This window comes from Catharus ustulatus, chromosome 3 (assembly GCF_009819885.2).
Source record: "Catharus ustulatus isolate bCatUst1 chromosome 3, bCatUst1.pri.v2, whole genome shotgun sequence".
Classification (NCBI taxonomy): domain Eukaryota; kingdom Metazoa; phylum Chordata; class Aves; order Passeriformes; family Turdidae; genus Catharus; species Catharus ustulatus.
This window is the reverse complement of record NC_046223.1, coordinates 5,187,741-5,207,702: the sequence shown is the minus strand read 5'-3', so window position 1 is coordinate 5,207,702 and position 19,962 is coordinate 5,187,741. Positions and strand designations below refer to the sequence as shown.

Below are 19,962 nucleotides of genomic sequence, written 5' to 3'. Positions count from 1 at the left end.
GCACATAGAAACCTGAGTCTTGAATTGCAGATGACTGAGATTACTGGGAGGTTACTGACATATCTCTCTAACCACAAAGTGGTACTGCAGGCTGCTGCAGCTGGAACACAGCTGGTTTTCAGGTAATGCTTTTGTAGCTTGGTTTTGAATCTTCTGGCACTGAAATATGGGCAATCTTGCTTTAAAAAGAAAAGAAAGTTAAAGTAAAAAGTCTTTAAACAATATTTCTAGTATTTCCTGCTTCCAGCATGGCACAGAATAGATTTCCTGGACATAGTTCCACTTGCAGATCCAGCTGGCTCTTGAAGTGTGTGAGAATGAAAAGCAGATGATAAGAAATACATATATATCTTGTACCTATCTAAAGGAGCCCAAGTTATCTTAGAAATTGATGCATATAGAGATCACAGAATCTGCTCATGAAACTGTTCCCTCTGGCATTAAACACAGCCAATGTTTAACAGTACTAAGTTAAAGGTGTGATGTTTAAGACACAGGAAATCTTTCCAAAGTGAAAAGAACTTTCAAGGGGAGCCTGAGGGAGAGATATTCATGTCAAGATGTCGCTGTAAAATATGGTTAATGCCATTTGTTCTTATCACAACTGCTATGGGATATTTAACCACCAGAGGTAGCCATGACCTGAGGCTTGTATCTGATCCTAGGAGCAGCAGTGCCATGCAATGTATTAGATTGCCAGACTAATTTCTTTCTTATAATGAGGTCAGCCATTCAAGGATAGATATAGCTTGCTCTTGCCCAGCTTGTGCATCCAACTTGATCACCAGCACACAGCTGAAAAAGCTGGAGAAGGATCAGTACATAGGAGGGAAGGAAATCAGCTACACATATTCACATTCCAAAAGTGAGAATGAGCACAGCAGTGCTTTTTGGCAAAGTTTTGGTCACAGCTTTGGGTGCTGAAGCCAGCTTACTCCTCATTAACCTGCACCTGTAATCAGCTGGATACATATGCATCTCCTCCAGGAGAAGAAGGCAGGATAGCACTGGCCCTGGCACAGCTCATAACTGACAAAGCCATATAGAGCAAAGAGAGTTCAGATTTTGCTCCAGTGTGTAAAGTTTGCCCTTTGAATGTTGTGATTTTTCTCTAGCTAGTCTTAGAGATGAGAAAACACAGCTGAATCTTTTCCAGGCCTGAAGAGGCTGGAGCACATCAGCTGCCTGCCATATTGCTGGAACACCTGGGGCATTTGCTTTGAGATCTAAATGCAGGCTGTTCACCTGTATTGCCAAGTACAACAGAAGCATCCTTCTGGCTGGCAGGGTGGTATTAATTTAAAGAGAACACTATCTGTGGAGCCGTGGAGAGCAGCAGTCAGAAGAAACAGGTAGAGAGATCACTGGGAATAATCTTGTTCTCATCTGGGGGCCTCACCACCTGTATCTATTACCCATCATTTCTAATTAGCAGATGTATCTTGGGAAAAGCTACTCCTGTTTGCTTTCCTGAGAATGCTGTTCTTACTAAGAGAAGTTGTTTAGTTGTTTTTGCTGAGCTTTGTAAGTTTTGTGAGCTTTCACAGGCATTTGGGGTGGTAATGGTCTTGGTAACCCAGTAATTAAGAAGTCCTGTATCTTCCTGCTGCAGACTCCCCCTTTGTCTTTCCCCTTTCTCTCAATGCTACTACCAGATGCTTGGAGATTTTTCACTCTTTCAAAAGCTTTGTATTTCCCCATCTCATCAAGCATATCTCAGCAATGCTTAATTAGCCTTAGGCTTTTCAGGCCCCCAGAAGATCAGTTAAGGACTTGAACATTTTCGATGAAGTGCTTGGAAAGCAAATCCTTAGAGGCAAGTCATAGGTGCAGCAGAATGTTATTTAGTGTTATTTAGTTGTTTGGTTTTTCTCCTCTGTCTTCCTTTTGTCTGTCTGTTCTCCCATCCATCCATCCATCCATCCATCCATCCATCCATCCATCCATCCATCCATCCATCCTTCTGCCCAACCTCTTCTTGTCTTCAAGAACATTCAGGGATGCCCCTTGTTTATGGCAGTGGTTGACAGCAACTGATGTGTGGTGCTATCCAGAGAGCTCTTACCCTTGGGCCAGTTCTTCAGTACTTACTTTTTACAGTACCTTGTTTTTTAACCTTTTTTAATCTGTTTAGATCCTCTGAATAAAAAAATGGCAAATACAATTAGCTAACCAGTATTAGGAGACTGTTTAGTTAAGGTGTTTTAATTTAGGGTTTGGGATTTTTTTGTTTGTTTGTTTGTTTGCTTAATTCCCACACTTCCTTGAAACTAGTTTGTAAGCTTTATTTACAAGATCAGAGCAGTTGAAAGGAAAGCCTGATTAATTAACAGAAAATTTGCATCTTGCTTTGTGTTTGACACTGAACATAATTTATTTCTGCATTGTCACATCCACTCTTTTATTATTAATCTGTAAGCTGTAACTGTACAGCTGCAAATGAGATATTTAAAAGAAACCACAAAGCACAACTTTGCCCTTATTCCTTCCCTCCCTCCTTATAAAACATGAGAACTAGTTGCTTAACCATGTGAAGCACAGATTTTGTGTGGGATTCCAAAAACCTCAGACATAACTGTCACATAATTTTGCCACATAATTAAGTTCTGTGGCTGGCATTTTGCATTTACAGGTGAGAGCATCCAGCCATCAGGTGTTTGCATCTCTAAAATTAAATGCCTACAAGTTTATCTGCTCAGGAGATAAATATTTCGCATTAAAATGGTTAGCTGTATATGCATGGAAATGTCCATGGATGATGGGGAAAAATGTGTGAGGGGGTTTCCTTGCAATCACAGAGGATGTGGCCTCAATTATTGCATTTTTTTTTTTACCAGATCCTTCCCTTCATGTTGTACATAAAGTTGTTGCTTCTGGGTGCTCGCTGCCCAGAGGAGGAAAGCACCCTATCTAAGGCTAAATTAAAATGCTCTTCGAATGCTATTCTGATTCTTGGCATTTTTTAAGCCATGGAGGGAAATAAAATGTAAAGAGTGTGTCTAAATGAATGCACAGTGTAGGTTTGTGTCATGGGGGAGTGTTATCTCTATAATGGTGCTCCCTCCATTTGCATAACTCGGGCTGTGGCTGAAGAGGAGCTTGGCTCCCCAGTGTATTAACATCCCTGTTTACAGATCACGTGGCAATCTTTGAAATGCTAAATGGCTTTGTTTTAAGCGAGTTGTTGCATTTTTCTCTTCTGTTTGTTCTCCACTAAAAGGAATGTTAGTATTTTTATGATGGCTGGCGCTTAGTGGAGCTCCTCTGTATAAAGATAACAAATGAGTTATGCGACCTGACATTCTCCCTGGGACTGTGCTGAGAACAGAGCAAGCCAGTGGCATTTCAAAGCCTGCTTTTAAAGTAGCTGGTTATACACTCTGTTTATCAGAATCACTAGGAAATGCCATTTCTCTGGTATTTTGCACCTTCTCTTAATTGACTGGGAGGTGGGAAAATCTTTGGGCAAAAACTGATGGCAGGGGTGTTGGAACCTGATGGTCTTTAAGATCCCTTCCCAAACTATTCTATGATTCTGTAACCCCAGGACTCAAAGGACACATATGCAGAAAACTTGAAGCTGCTCCATGCTTTCTGTATCCCTGTGCTGTCCAAGAGCTTCAAGCAGTTGGGTCTGCTGCAGGCTTTAGGAAGGAAGAGGTGAGCTCTAAACCTTTGAGAGCAGCTACTGCTGCTGCTAATTTTAGGGCACGCTTTGGAATTGATGTCTCTCTTTTCCTCTTCCTGCCCTGCTGCCGGGAGTTGCTAAAGAGAATTGCCCAGAACAGCAGGAGCTCCCCAGTTGCTCACTGAGCACCCCTGCTGTTGATAACGTGGAATAAATCAGAATTTTGAGGGTATGTCCATAGGAAAACTGGAGGATGGGGCAGGGGGGCTGGTCCAGCCTTGGTTGTGCTTAACCAATGTGGCTGAGGACAGCAGAGGGACTGTCACCCAGCATCCCCAAAACCTTAGTGATGAGGTTTGTGATAGTGCTGTTTTCTGCAAAATGCTTTGTCTTTGATCCAATACTCTATATAACCAGGAATTTTGTTTTGGCAAGAAGGCAGCTCTTTTTCCCCACATTTCACAGGTTTCTAGTTTCTGGAGACTTCACAGTTTTGTTGCTATAAATCATCACACACTTAAACTGATTGCCCCCCAGCAGCCCTTGGCAAAAGAAAAAAATTGGCAAAAAATTTTTGAAATAAAGCCACCTTTTTGAGGCCTGATATTCAAATCACTGCTGTGCTCTCCTTGGGAGGGAGGCCTTTTGTTAAACCTGGCTGCACGTGGGCACAACACCAGTAATCCAAGGACTGGACTGTAATGATGAATGCCAATGAGCACTGCTATGTTGGCTTACTCTGGGGAGGCCATTCTGTGCATAGAATGTGTTCCATGGCACCTAGAGTTCTTATAATTTCCTTCAGATATTTGCACAGTTCTTTCTTCTGTGGTCTGTGAAAAGAGCTGGATTAATTCAGGATTTGTAAATCAGAGGACAGGCAGAAATGAAAGGGGTCTAAACTTTTAGGCCTGCTATAGTAAATACACTGTGAGATGATCAGTATGTAAACTAAATTTAGAGAACTTTAATCTGGGTTCATTTTCATTATACTTTCTATTGTATGTTAATGGTTACACTGATAAGTTTTTGCTTAGAGTATGAATTGCTTTGTGTTAAGGAAATGAAACTTAAGTGATGAATTTTTCTGATAGAAAACATACAGAAGGATAAGTAGGATCTTTTTACCTGTTAGTATTTTTACTATCATCATTAATGATTACTGGTGTATAGTCCAGTCTCCAAACTTCAACTGGAAATACTGTGCAAAGTGCCCTTCACAGTTTTCTTTACCCAAGGAGTGCACAGCCTCCTTGGATAAAGCACATTCCATGGTTTTGCATGCTCATCAGCCTAATTGAGGCATCCTTTTCATGAACTGCCAACAGTGGCACCACTGTCTTATACATGGATCCTCTGTGACCAACAGGCTTCCTCCACCTCTGCTGCTTAAGAAATAGCTTGCTTGCCTCTGCCAGAAGTACTTGTATCATGAATGACCAGTAAACACATTCTTAAATGCTTCCTGCTGGGTAATCAGAAGCAGTTCCTTCTTGTTCCTTCCTCCATGAAAATGTGCGACAAAATTGAAAAATACTCATATCCTTTTAAATTGAGAGTGGTTTCACTTTTCTTTCAGATTTTTTTAAACACCAATCTGGTAGCTTCAGTTTATAGTTTTGGCAAGAGCCAGCAACGTTTCTCTGGAAATCTTAGGATTCACAGGATACATTTGTATGACTCTCTGAAAACATAACATTTTCCATTTATGCTATCTGTTCTTTTAAACCAGGAAAAACAAAACATAATTTGATTCAGGAGAAGGTTTTGTTAGAAAAATTTTGAGGGACTCCACATGTGCCTTTGCAGCGGGTTCCCTGTACAGCAGAATCAACCATTGCCTGCAGAATGCAGTAGCTGCAGTGGCACTGTCAGAGTGTCAGGGCTTCTGCCAATCTCCAGCTAGACACAATACTTCCAAATTATGGCAGATTTTATCAAGCTGAGGATTAGTGCTTGGGTCCCGTATAAGATTTTCAATCAGTTCTCGACATTGCCACAAATACCCAGGGTGATTTGAAACATCCCTTTAAGGCACAAGGCTTATTTCTTCCCTACCACCCCAAATAGTCTCTACACGTGTTAACTGAAATGCCACACACTTTGGACTTACAGAACATCTCATGTATGGACCTCTTTTTGGTGCTTACATCAAAATAACTGGGCAGCTAAGTTGGGAAGACCTAGATTTGCTATAAGCTATAAACTTTCTAGGCAAAGACCAATGCTGTGGCTAACAGACTCTCCCCTTTTAGGATCTGTATAATTTAAAATAGGTTCTATGTGAAGAGAGCCATGCAAGGTGTTTATTTTATTTCCTGTATTTTCTTAGATACATAAGCATCCAGTGCACAGTTGTGAAAGAAATTTGTTTGGATTGTCAGATTGATGGTTTTTAGTGCATTGAAGTGTAGTAAAAAATGGAAACTATACAACTATGAGCCCTCTAGACTTTTAAGCCTTCCAGGAAATCAGGATCTATATCTGAAATATATTTTTATATATTTAAAGAAATACAAAAAGGCTTGTTTTTAAGATGGTGACATTTGCTATTTTCAGTGCCCAACAAAACTATGATTCAAGGCCAGTGACTTAATTCTAGGTGACACGTCTCCTAATCCTTTATGGCTTAATCCTTCAGTTGTGTCTGTGACTTTGAGGAAATGTCTGTCGGGGCTGAAGTCACTTGCATCAGGAGATTAGCACTTCTGCATTCTTTTGAAAGCTTCAGTAGTTCCCATGAAAGTAAGAGATGCCAAGGTATTTGTAGACTGTGGGCAGTGACAATCCTTCCACCAGCATACAAATTCTTGCAGACCTGGGCCATGTGCACATTTGTAGGGAGCACACCTGTATCCTCTAATTCTTACCGTTGTGCTGTGTGCTCGCAAAAGCTCTGTATTACCCTCTTGCTGTGGGCATTCAAGGGTGAAGAAAAGGGGAGATGTTGCTGCTTTTTGACACGAGGCTGAAACCACTATGCCAGGTTTGTTTTCTTTTTTTCCTAAGCTCAAAATACTTGAAAGATATATAATAGAAAGACTCTAGGCATCTGCAAGTTCCTAAGCTAAGAAGATCTTATTATGAATAAATCATAAAGTATGGTCTGAATCCCGCAGTCTGAAGAATTTAGCTTGAGGAAGTGTTTTCAGTGTGTGTGTGTCATCCTGCTTTACAGGACAGAAGTCTGCCACTATCAGCTGCTAATACAATTAATCTCTTCTCGTTTAATTGGTCTTGACTTTGGTAGTAAGATTGCAGATACAAGCCCTTATGTTTTCTGGCACCCCATAGGAAGGAGTTGGCATGCCAGGAAGGGCTGAGTACTCCAACTTGCCAGCCTGGAATTCAGCACTTTTCTATGGCCTGTGGTATTTCTGAGTATCCCACAGCCCCACCTACTACATTCTGGCTGACCTTCAGGGCAGCTCTTTGCAAGGAACTCGTGTTACTCATCAATTACAAAGAGGATTTGAGGAGGTGTTACTGACTAGTTTCAAGGCAAATTATAGTTAACTTTTTAGACTCAAGTCTGCTGGTTTTCATGACAGACACCAGTTTTATTCGGAGCTCTACAAATTCTGTTAAGGGAAAAAGAATGGAAAAGCCAGGTTGTTGGTTACAATGTCACTTAGCTTTCTAAGCACAGATTAAAGAATTGGTGTTATCCTTAGTGCAGTGAGAATTGGGATGGATTTTTAAAGTCCGTGTTTAGGATTCAAAATAGGTGCCCTGAATTTCAAAAATGCTGAGCACATCCAAAACACTTTATAAAGTGAGCCCCCTTTGAAGCCAGATAGAGCTGCTGGGAGCTTGAAGCTTTTGGAAAAAAGGATCTAAACTCCCTTTTAAAGTGATCCTAATGTTAGTCAGCTATTGTTGAAAATGCTGACCTATGTGTGCTGGCATCTGGAATAACCTCTGTGTTAAAAGATAGTTTGATGGATAGAGGGGATATGATCTCCAGTGCTCCAGGGAAAAATCCTGCATTTTTTAAAAAGTGTATTCTCTGATAAGAAACATACTGAGACAGTTTCATCTTCCTCTTTCTCCCCCTCTTTTTTTTCTTAAAGAATTTTGTTCAGACCCTGTGTTATATGGTTTTGGCCTCCAGTTTCTTTTTGATGCCTTGAGACATAACAGAGCTTTGGAGAAATTTTCAATAATATGGAGTGAAGGCAGGATGGTTGAGGAAAATCATGCCTCAGCTTTCCAAAGAAGTTGCTCCAGTTTTTATCCAATGTCAAGTAATAATCTAGACATAAGCCTGCCTTGGTCTAACTTGCTGTTTGAATTTACTATCCTCTGATACAAATAAGTGTCTGATGTATGTGAAACCTTGTGTAAATTTCTGATCCCTTGGTCTCCTGCTTGTAAAGTTGCCAGAGTGACCAGTAACAGCAGGGTGGACTTCTTCAAACAGTGGGAATGAGGCTGTGTAAGGGGAAGTGTTGTTTGGAATAAAGTGGTTTGGGAGATTAAGAAGCCCACTGTGCATGACCCCTCCATCTAAACTGAGCAGAAAATCTCATAAATCACAGGACTTGGGTGTCAGTGATGATAGGTGGCAGAGCTGATGAACCTGACTGAAGACTTCTTCATAGCAATTATTGTAGTTCTGATGCACATTGCTAGCTTTTTGCCTGCCTACTACTACTGAGTCCTTGCACAGGGGTTGAGAAGAAGAAGAGCTGCCTCTCTTAAGTGTCCTGCAATCAGAAAGCTTTTCTTGGTGGTGTCTGTCTACTAACTACTTTTTTAGGTTACTCTGAAAAACACAGAGGCCTTTCTCTTGCAGTTACTGCTGTGCTCAGGGTCTTTTCCCAGACAACCAACTGGAGCCATCTCCCTGACTAGAGACTAATTCAGCACAAGCATAGTGAGTAAGACTCCCTAAAATCAAGAAAAAGTGGGGAGATACAGGATACAAATAAATACCCATTGAAAAAACCCTAACTATGTTATGTTTCTCCTAACTGGAGAAGGAGAAAGAAATATTCGATTTCAAGCAAATAGGTCAGATCCCTGTTTTACAAATTTGAGGTCAATTGGGCAGAGCTCTGGATCTGTTTCTAGAGAGGGAGGATGATGGTTATTAATATTCTTTGCATCGTGTTATCTAAATATAAATTCCTGTCTCTGATGTAAGGTCCTAGTTAGAACCTGCAGCTTATGAACCAAACAAAGAATGAAATGTGAAAAAGTTTAGAGGAAAAAAATCTGCCACTGTCTTTGTGTAATTTTTACTGAGAGCTGATATAAATGGAAGAAAAATGAAAGGCAGCAGTAACACTGCACATTTTATCTCATACCCTGTGATGCATATTAGTGTTGTTTCCCATAGTGAGCCAGAAAGAGCATTTACAATTTTAGAAAACAGTGCATAATGGCTCTCTGCAAGAAAAAGTAGCAAGCAGGCAACTGCCAGCACTGACACTTGATTTTTCCTCACCTGCCAAATTGCTATTCTGGAAGCACTGTTGTGGGCAAAATTTTTCTGTTCCACAGTGGTAATTTGAAATTTGGTCTTAAAGTTTTCTTCAAGTAACAGAGCAAATAAAATTCACTAATGTGGCAGTCTCTAGCCTTGCCAGGAAATATTGGCTAAGTCTATCATCCTGTGGTGCAGATGTTAACACCCAGGCTGGTGGATTACTTTATTCTAAAGCAACCTACAGGAGTTCTCTTCTCCATCGTGCTTTTCAGTGTTTTGGAAGTACAGTAATTTCACGATTATAAACCGCACCATTTTGACTAAAATTTTGGTCCAAACCCAAAGTGCTGCTTATAATCAGGTGCGGCTTATATATGGACAAAGAACAAAAAGTTGCTGTTTTAGTTTGGAGGACAGGTGTCTGCTAAGAAAGGCCAGATCCTCTCTTTGAAATGGAGAATGTAAACCCTCTCCCTCCAAATTATTATAATTTTGAAATCAAGGGGCTCTCAGGCAAAGATATGGGAATTAGGAATAACAGTTCTTTACTAGGGAAATTAAAATAGAAATACAGTACTACAAAGAACAAACTCCAAACTCTGACAAAGTCAGAGCACAACCTGACACCCCGTCAGGCAGGGTGTTGGTAGCAGTCCCATTAAATGGTGGCTGCATCCTCCTGCAGTGACAGATGTGGCTCAGTTGAAGCAGTGCTCCTGTAGAAGGTGCAGTTTCCCTCCGGAGGTCCAGTGGTGATGTGGAGAAATCCGGTTTTCCTCTGGAGTCCAGTGGAGAAAGGGGCTCCCTTAGTGTCCCAAAACCTCTGTTTTTATCTTGGTAAGAAATGTTCGGCTCTTCCCCCTGGTTGGAGCAACTTCCAAAGGGATGCAGTCATTTTATCAGTCAGTGGGACTCAATGGCCATTAGCAGAAAATGACTGGCTGGAGGAAGGATGGGTTGTGAAAAGACAAAGAACAATGCCCTGCCTGGTTTCAATGGATGGCCCATTAGCAGAATATCTGCTGTTGAGATAAGGATCACTGTCCCCACCCTCAACAGATGGTGATAGAATAGAAGAACATGATGGCCACCACACAGCTCAATTGCTTGCTGTAGTATGGAGGTGACTCTTTTAGGCCTTTCTCAGGGAATATATGTCATGTGATTACATCTGGCACTGCTGTTATCATACAGTGTTTGGGGCTGGAAAGGACCTTAAGAATTCTTTAGTTCCCATCCCCCTACCACGGGCAGGGACACCTTCCAGTAGACCAGGTTGCTGAGAGCCCCATACAACCTGACCTTGAACACTTCCAGGAATGGGTGATCCACAGCTTCTCTGGGCAACCTGTGCCAGTGCCTCACCACACTCGATTTGGGGTTCAAATCACCAGTCATGATTTAGGTCCTCACATACCTTAGTTATTTATACAGTCTGTTCAGAAGAGGCTGTGGGTATTCCCTGCTGGTATAGAGCAGCTGAAGGTTAGAGCAATCCTTCTTCTCATTTAGTCCTGTTATTTGCTGGGCAAATATCTTATTCCATGTCACTACTATAAAAATTTTGCTCTTGTATTCATCCACTTAACAGCAGAAATTAAAAATGGCATCCATGCTTAGGAGGTAATACACATTTTCAGTATGTTTATTTTCCCTCCCATTCCTCTGAGGCTGGCTCACTGCCGTGAAGAAGGATGCCAGGCTTTCAGAGAAGAGAGCAGGGCAGCCATCAGCATTAATGTTGTCCTCTGACAGTGAAAGCTACATGGATCTCCAAAAGGCAGATTTCAGCCTTGGCTTCTCTCCACAGGCATTTTCAGAGCAGGGTGGGAAGTATCACCGTGGATAGCATATCCGTCTCTCTGCTATTCCCTTCTTTACAGAGGGAAAACAATTCCCAGCCATTTATTTATGAAAAATTGTTTACTGCCCTTGAACACAGATATGTACACAAAAACATGCCCGTGTGTGTTTTATTTAAATATCTGTTGTGTTTTGGTGTGTCATCATCAAGATCTGAAAAAACAGTCCTGAGAACTTGAATAGGTGAGGAGCTCAGTAGCAACATGAGTCCTATAGAGCACTGCTGGCAGTTGCCCACTTGCTTCTTTTTCTTGCAGACATTATGCAGTGTTATTGCAGATAAAAAAACATCTCTGAGACTCTTTCTTTAATTTTTCTTTTTTTTGGAAAAATTGTAATTATTCAATTATTGACACAATTATTGTATCTTGGCAAGGGAAAAAGAAGTGATAAGGTTCACCTGTAAGGTCTCTGTTATTGAGTGTGCTGCTAATTATTGCTTCTTTACAAGCAAATGTGTTTCACTTTAAATAGGACATTGAGGTGCTGGAGTGAGCCCAGAGAAGGGGCAGCAGAGCCCTTGGTGAAGAGTCTGGAGCATAAGTCCTAAGAGGAGCAGCCAAGGGAACAGGGGATATTTATCCTGGAGAAAAGGAGGCTTCAGGGAGGGACCTCACTACTCTCTACAGCTCCCTGAAAGGAGGTTGTAGTGAGGTGGGTCTTGGTCTCTTCTGCTATGTCTCAAAGTGAAAGGATGAGAGGAGAAGATTAGATATAAGGGAAAAAAAAATCACTGGAACTGGAGTGAGTTGCCCAATGTGGGATTACCTTGTCTAGAAGTGAGTAAGAGGCATCTGGATGTGGCACTTAAGGATACAGTTTAGACATGAGTATTGTGTTGCTGGGTTGAGGATTTGCATAGATTATCCTGAGTTTTCCTCCAATTTTGTGATTCTATGATATGATGATCACCTTGGTTTTAGAAAGCAAACAGTTTTCTGAAATTAAAACAGTACTTAGGCAGGAGCTGATGAACCTTCAGAAAGGCAAGCACTCTTTTCCAATAGACCAGTGTTTCAGTCAAGTAAGCTCTACCTCTGGTTATCCGAATTTTATTGAGGATTGTGATGAGTTTTATTCGTTTGGGCATTTTACTTTGCATGCTGGCTGTGATATCCTTGTATCACGGAAGATTTGACAATTGCAATGCACCTATTCCTTCCTGTTCCATCTATTAGCAGATGTTCACGTGCCTCTCCTTGTTGTAAATATTGTGTTCTATTTTAAGCTGCAAAATTTAGGCTGGAGTCTCTGGATAACTATCAGGGAAGAATCTTTTACCCACATTTTATATTGTTACTGCATTTCAGTTAAACCCATACACACATATCAGCTGCTGTCCACTGCTACTTTGAAGCTCATTCTTCATAATTTTGGTAATATTCTCCTTGAAAAGGAATTGAACAGAATATTTTCTAAGGCTACTCTTTTGCTCAGCAGTGACCTCTTTCAGAAGCAGCAGCCTCAGAAATAAGTGGTTGCAAGCCAGAGGGATGAGAAACCCCATTGAGACATTATCATAAGCTTGGGTAAAGCCTCCTTTTGCCCTGTGTGGATGGAGTGGGTTCTTTATGAAAGGTGAGGGTACTTCTCTGAGAGGAACTCTGTTATCTTCCAGCTCTTGAGCCATTTGAAATTCTCTGAGGTTCTTCCCCATCTTTTCCTTATGATTTCTATTATAAATACTGTTTCTGTTCACTACAGGTACCCATCTGGTTCTTGCCCCACTGCTCAATGCTGAGGACTGGCTCCCTTTCCTTTATGTTTGGAGTTTCTCCTTTGAAGCAAAATAGAAAATTTCTTTCCCTTTTTATGAAACAATCAGTGTCACATTCTGACAAGTCTGTCCTGCTTAGGAGATCCAGGATCTCTTTGCTATCACACTTTTCTGCAGTTTCCTTGAGATCATTTGAAATTCTCAGAGAATATAATGAATGCCAGATTGAAAAGGAATAGAGGTAGAGTATATGCTGCTTATGGCAGTACAGGCTATAAAGTTGTTCTGATTTTTAATGGATAAGCTGAAGGGAAAGAGAGGCCTCTTAAAACCTTTGGGCCCCCACATTGGTTCGCCAAAATTAAGGCCAGGAGTCCTCAGAACAGATTAATCGTGCAAAGAGGAATTAAAGCTGCTGGAGAGAGCTGTTGTGCTACCAGGTATGTGGTGATGAGCCTAGTGAGTGTGTGGAGAACAGTGATATTGTGATGGAAGTAGAGGCACAGATATCATTCTGGCAGGTGGCTGTCTTTCAACAGGCCATATGGCCATGGAATTCAGAAAGTATTTATGAATTCCCATCATCATTCCCTCTGGTAACAGGGGTGCCTTAGGAAATATGTAGATGTAGTGCTCTAATTCCTCACACCCACACAGTTTTTAGGATGAGGCAGGTAGTGATCAGGAGCTGAACCAAATCACTCTTGAGTTTCATAAACAGCAGGAAAAAATGACAGAATGGCAAACAGAGGTAATCATACCATTTCTGTTCCCTTCACTTGTCATAATGCTACTGAGCATGCTATCTGCCTTATTTGTAGGCAGGGATAGAGCACAAGTGATTTGGAAGCCATTCAGGTGATCTATTAGTTTGATCACAACCAGGCAATATTTTAATTGTGTTAACAGCCAGCAATTGAGGGATGAGATGAAATTTTCTGGGTACTCCATTTCAAACATTCTATGCTGCAGGCTTTGTCTCTGATGAGAGGTTTCACGAAAAGAGCATCTGGAAAACAATTATATGGCCTTTTATACATTTTCCAGAACTAAAAAAAAAATAAAATCAGACAGGCTTTTCTTAAAACAATGTACCTTGTATTCATCAAGAGCTTACTGTGTGCAGGTTTATCCTGTTTTTAGAGAGAGACAGAATACACAAAGTGCTCCTGATGAACATTAGTGAAGTTAGATGTGCCAAATTTATATGGCTCTTATGGACCATTCTGCTGAGCGACAATCCCCACTAGCCTCCCATTCCCACCTTTGGAGAATTGTAAGTACAGTGGGATTTTACTTACAGTATGTTTAATAAAGGGCTGGAAGGGGATAGGGATAAGCAGATCGTAGTCACTTTTCAACTGCATTTTTTAAAAATTGCTGTTCAGCTTGAGCTGGGAATAACAGTAGCTGGGAGCAGCACGATGCCTTTAGGTACAGTTGTGTGCACAAACACAGAGAGCTGAGCTGACACACATTGCACTAGGGGGACAGGAAGATTGGTTGCTCTTTGTTACTCTGGAAAACAATGCCAAAATGCCAAAAAGGAGGGCACTGACTCCATTTAATAATGAAGAGACTGCAACACAAATGCAGAACGATGCTCACTTGCCTTGAAAAGCCCAGCCAAGCTGGTACCATACCCAGCACACCCTCCTCTGAAATGTGCATCCTTGAGTTTTCTTTCATCTCTGTGGTGCATGATTGCTGGGGACAGGGTGGTGGTTGGTCGAGGTGTAATACTCCTGATATAACAGATGGAGTTGTTTGTTATTTACTGAGCCATGTTGCATGAGAGGCACAGTGGTGGCAGTGCCATTCCTGACGATTCAGAACTGTTGAGCTTGACCTGTGCATTGCAGAAGGACGGCATGGGAGAAGACTGCCCTCCAGCTTGAACATAATGAAGTACAGATGGAAAGTGATTGCTGGTTTTTTTTCTTAGAGCCCCAAGAGCAGCAGGTTGGGTGCATATACCTGTAGAGCCATACAAGAAGACAGCACAAATATTTGATGTGGTCTGATTAAAAGGGTCATTTGTCCCAGATGGATATCAAACAGGAGTCAAACAGAATCTTTGCAGCACAGACAGCTTCAGTTTCTAAATGAGGCAGCATTTATAATGTTACTAAAATACTGCAGTAAACAAAGTACATGAAGGCTTGACAGTCACATTAGCAGAATGCTACGGTGAAATAACTGGAAAGAAGGAAAAAACAACTCTGGCTATTTGCAGAGCAATAAAACGGGAACTAGTTTTGACAGATAAGACAATGCAGCTATTGGCTAGAAGAACTTTGCCTGTTTTTATGGGGAGAGGGTTGGTTTTTGTTTTGCTTGGTTTTTGTTACTGCAGATGAAAAATGCATTCCAATTTTAATTAGAGAAATTTGGATTTATTCTTTTTTAACGTGCCTGACTCTGAGTCTCATGATTAAGGGGAAGCATATTTACAGCTAAACTCAAAACAATAAAATTTATTCAGTAGGTATGAACTGGAGAAATCTGGATTGTTCAGAATAGCTGTAACATGGTTTTCATATTGCATAATGACCGAGGTGATTTTTTCAAAGTATATAACACAAGCAGAAGCAACTGCTCTATGAATAATTTACGGCTAATGAATTTCTTCAGGTTGCACATTGTCTGTGGGCAGGATAGTATTTTATTTGAATTCCTGTGGCAACACCCAAAATTGCAAAGCAGACTAGCTATGGGAATAATGGCATTGTCATTTTGCCTGTAAACACAGTCGTTTTCTGGATTGTTGTAATATTGACAACTCCTTTCTCCCTCAAATATTCAGAATGATCTTAGAGCCAGGATTTCCCACTTATTAAAATACTTCTGTTATTGGGGAATTTTTAAAGATTTAAGTTACCGTGGAGTTTGTGATTACACTGACAGAACTAATTTACACACAAAACTTGTTCTTTGGTTTGTCTTAAAGAGAGTCTCTGACATTATTAACAAACTAGAAACTAATAGCAGGAACCCAGGTTCCTGGTTCAGAGCCCACTTGACATCCCTGACCCACACCCAATGCCAAGGCTGGTCTCAAAGGCTGTGCCAAGAGAACTCCCCTTGAGACTCATCAAAGAGAAAGAAAATCCTTAAGATAGGCAACTCTGAGCAAAAACTCAGTTCTTGGGTTGTTACAACTTCTAAACCTTCATTGTTACCTGCTTTTGTTGCTTGAAATAGCTCTAAACCTTGTGCAAAGGAAGATGGAGGATGATGAGGAAGACAAGGGTTACACTTTTTTACTTGTTAGAATTTATTGGAGGTTTGGAAAACAGATGTCTAACCTCTGTATTTGGGCAATTTTAAAATCAATGCTAAGGTACCAAGAGCTACCACAAGAGCTTCATGTTAGTGTAAATGTGTATCTAGAGGGGAAAAAATCATATTTGTCTAGACAAAATAGTGTATTAACTGTAAGCACATAGATCAAGTGACTGTTAAGGAGAGAAGAGATGAAATAAATGTACAGAGACTTCTGTCTTCCTGGTATATACTTGTCTTATGCACTGGAAAAGGCTGGGAGTCCTGCTTGCTCATGCCAGCAGCCCACTGTTTTTTAGTGCTGGGCTGGTTGTGTAACCGACTCGCAAAGGGTTGAGGTAATGAGCTGTGGCAGGAGCGTGATTGGAAATGGGAATTGATATTGAAAGCAGCATCTCCTAGGTTCCTCCCTTCAGGAACCCTCAGCTCCTGCATGGATACTTGAAACCCTTTGCTTGTTTGTGCTTTAACCTGGAGAAATTAAATCGAGGGAGAGGCCTCATGGATAAATTGGTTGTCAAGGCAGTTTCTGGTATTGCTCAAATTCTGCTGTTTGTGTGAATTGGGCTGATCTTGAATTGACTGCACAGTAGGGGAACTATTTTGGATAATACCCTTTCCACATGCATGGCAGTATAGTGAGTGTTCCTGTGTCCATACCATAGTAATAATGAAGGAAGAAATTAAATTTATATTAACTGAATTTGTATATCTTCCCAAAAATTGGTATGGTAAACTGTGCAAACCTCTTCCCAAGATTTGCAGTGGTGCTCAGCTTTGTAAAAATTTCAAATATCTTCTGCCTGGTTTGCCCCTGAACATTATTTCCCACTATAATTTTCTTGCTGACAATATCCAACCAATAAACTCCCAGTGTAAAAAACACTGATACTGCAACAATCCCCTCCTTTAAAGGATGGGGAACAGAGTTTGAAATATGGAAAGAAGGTGAAAAGGCAGAACAAAAGCAACTCTTTTGACAGTATTTATGATACTAAACCTCTGGGAAAAAAAAGTAATTTTGCAGATCTGTTGATGCTATTGTTACTCTTCCTAGTCTCTTTCTGGGCTTGCCACCCCCCATCCCATGCCTGATGTTACCAATGCAAATGGGAGACAACAGGAACAAAGCACGTGTGCAAAAATTTACACAAGCACATGTGTCCATAAAATTCTCTTTCATTAGCCTCCATCATCACTTCACACCATGCCAATAAACCTTTGCACTTGCACCTGTCAGCTGCATGAGAGATTTCTGAAGTGGAAAGTGAGAAACCTTGCAGCAGCATGGTGAAACCAGGCGTGCCAGCTAGTTAAAGATCTTGTGGTAAGGGCTGGGAACTTCAAGTGGTCATCTTCAGGCAGCAGCAAGGGGACAAACTGGGAGGCAAGACATAATCTGTCCTATAATATCTCCTTTACTTGGTTAATAGTTGGTGGTTTGGAGGAGTCAAAGTCAGATTCAGAGGCAGCAGCTGCCAGCTGGATCATGCTGTGTTTAGCAGACATCCCAAATACCTACATCAGACATCAGGGTGTCTTGGTGGATAGGGCTGCATCCTCTGCAGGCTGCACTCAAGTAGAGACAGTCAATAGGACAAAGGGGAATGGTTTCAACATGGAAGAGTAGGTTTAAGACTGGATATTAAAAGGAAATTCTTTACTCAGAGGGTGGTGAGGCCCTGGCACATAGTGCCTTGTGAAGCTGTCATTGCTGCATACTTTGAAGTGTTCAAGGCCAGGTTGGATGAGGCTTGGAATAACCTGGTCTAGTGGAAGGTGTCCCTGCCCATGGCAGCGGGATTGGAACTAAATGGTTTTTAAGTTTCCTCCCAGCCCACCTGATTATTCTGAGATTTTTCAAAATTTTATTTTTCATAGAGCCGCTTCCCTCAGATAATCAAAATGTGTCACAATTGGAATGTCTGTGTATCTTCCTTCATTAATCAGTGTTCTCATGGTCACTCAAACTTCATATTGATTTTGCCAGGAGAATTCAGGCAGGGATTTTGAAACACCTGTTAAGTCTTGAACCTGACAAATTCCTGCCATATACACATTATTTGTGTGCAGTCACCTGGGTTTACCTTTTGCATGAGCCAAAAAGATGGGTGAGTGAGCACTGGGAAATCTTGGGGATGTTGGTACATAAAAAACTACAGGAGATAACCACACTCACTCTCATGAATTCTCTGGAGAAATATCTGCAGTTTAATGCAACCACAAAGGGGCCATTTCAGGCAGATACACAGCATTCTCATTCACAGATGATTACAGGCATTCTGTTTGTGTCTGTTGGGAGATGATTTTAAACCAGTGAGGAAGAGGTGACGCTGGTGATATGATGATCCCCTGAGAAGTTTCTGCATGAGAAGTAAGGTCTGTTAAAATGATGAGTAACATTGCTGTAAAGTCATCCATCCCCCAAGCTTGGTAGGACTATAGGTCAGGCACTGGAATAGGCTGCCCAGGGAAGTGGTGGAATCCCCAGTCCTGGAAGTGTTCAGAGGGTGAGTGGATGTGGCATTTGACAACCTGGTTTTGTGGTGTACTTAGCAAGCTTGGGTAAACAGTTGGACTCCATCTTAGAGGTTTTTCCCTACCGTAATGAGTCAGTGATTCTGTGATTCTATAGGTAGCGTGCCAGAAGTTGCTATTGGAAATAGCATTGGTCATCACAGCGAGCAGAAAGGAAATTATATTCCTCATTGGTTTACAGATAAAACTAGAAGGAAAAGTACAGTAATTTCACAAATACAAGCCGCACCATTTTGACTAAAATTTTGCTCCCACACCGGAAATGCCGCTTATACTCAGGAGCGGCTAATATGTGAATAATTTTCTGACATTTACAACCTCAGAAGTGGCAGCCAGGGTGCCGAGCTGAGCACCTGCCAGTAAAAGCCGGCATTTTGTGATTGTTACAAATTGTTACTCTGTTGCGCCGTGGGTGGAGCTTGGCTCCCTGCAGGCAGCACGGGGGGTGGGGAGAGAGGCAGGAGAGCTCTCTCCTTCCCTCCTCTGCTGCAGCCTGGGGGAGAGATGGGGAGGGGGCCCCGTGCCACCATCGCCGCGGCTCAGGGAGGAGGCGGGGCCCCGTGCCGCCATCGCCGCAGCTCAGGGGGAAGGCAGGGGCCCGTGCCGCCATCGCCATGGCTCGGGGAGGAGGCGGGGTGCTCCGTCCCCGCCTGCCGCCGCGGGAGCGGGGGGGGGGGCTCCGTCCCTGCCTGCCACCACGGGGCAGCGCCGGGCCAGGGCGAGCGAGCCCAGAGGCGGTGGCCGGCTCCGAGTGGCCCCGCCGAGCGGCAGCACCGGGCTGGGCCACCTGGCCCTGTTGGCAACCCCGAGCGGGCCGAGCCTGCACAGCTCGAACCAAGCCAGTAAACCCCGCCATGCCTTGGTTCTGTTACTAATTGGCAACTTTGTTGCACGCGGGTCCTCGCTGCGAACGACAGAGCGACTTATACTCGGGTGCGTCTTATTTATGGACAAAGAACGAAATGTTTGCCAACACCCAGAGATGCGGCTTATAGTCCGTGCGGCTTGTATTCGTGAAATTACTGTATATAACTTTTCAGTGGTATAGTAGTGAAATTTTCAGTGGTAGCTACTTTTTTATGGACAAAATGAATGTAGTACACTCTGGTGGACTTAAAACCCCCACTTCAGAATTCCAAAGGAAAAGGAAGGAGGTTTTTGAGAGACAGTGAAGGTTTCATCTGTTTTGTTGAAGGGGTAAATTATTTCAGTTTAAGAATAAAAAGTTTCTGAAATATCTGAGTCCTTACTACATTCTGCTGACTCATTATAACCACCCAAATGCCTGGATCTTAGTGACCAGTCACCTGAAATGCTAGAGTTTAGTCACAGGATGGGTGCGACAGGCTTTACAGCAGCCACTGAAGTAGAGAAGTAGCATGATGGAATGTAAATAAAAATTGGCTTCTTAGCCAATGGCAGAATAGTAGAACTCTGTCTAAAACAGCAAATCCATTTTTTTTCTTTTAAAATATTGTTATGATTTGAATCTAAGCT

At 41.9% G+C, this 19,962-nt stretch overlaps 1 protein-coding gene across 1 annotated transcript in view; it reads left to right on the top strand.

The window, feature by feature from the left end:
* LOC116994716 (ADP-ribose glycohydrolase MACROD2-like) overlaps positions 1-19,962 on the top strand; it is a 266,839-nt gene that overhangs the window by 235,067 nt on the left and 11,810 nt on the right. The window lies entirely within an intron of this gene.